Genomic DNA, 654 nt, shown 5'->3' with positions numbered 1-654 from the left:
CGACCAGACGGAGTAATAGGCTTCGCTAATCGCTCAGCCAAAAATGCATTTCGAGTAATTTTATACTACGACAATGCTACATGAGTAATAACAGAGGTCAAAATTGGCGCTCGCGTCTCTTCCGGGCGACGAACTTCTCATACTACTTCCGGAGCTTTTGTTCTTCTCTCGCCCTGGCATTCACGGGACAGGTAGTCTATTGACCATTTGATCATTTTCACCTCATTTTTGTCAAGAAACGCCCCCTAGCACCCAAACGGTGCAAGATAGAGAGAAACGGACGAAATTTTTGCCTGTAGGCCTCTACTTTGCCGGTTTCCCCCTTCGAAGACAATAAAGAAATAATTGATAAAAATACATTTTGCGACCTGTAGTTTTTGATTTTATTAAAACCCAATTTTTGAGCTAGAATGCTCATCTTCGAACTCGATCTGTCTTTTTATGATACAAACCGACTCTGAAATTTTCAGATCGCTATCTCAATTCCTTCTCGACTTATCGTGCGGACAGACAAACAAACAAACAAACAGAATGAAACTTTTCCGGTCAGTGGAGTAATAGGGTATTTCAACGGAGCGCTGCCCGGAACTAAGAAGAACAAAACCGGATACAAAGAGCGGTGGTGGGGGCGCGCCCGCGGAGGAGCGGAGGGCG

Source organism: Frankliniella occidentalis, unplaced genomic scaffold (genome assembly GCF_000697945.3).
Source record: "Frankliniella occidentalis isolate FOCC.00 unplaced genomic scaffold, Focc_3.1 Scaffold371, whole genome shotgun sequence".
Taxonomy (NCBI): domain Eukaryota; kingdom Metazoa; phylum Arthropoda; class Insecta; order Thysanoptera; family Thripidae; genus Frankliniella; species Frankliniella occidentalis.
This window is presented reverse-complemented; position numbering follows the sequence as displayed.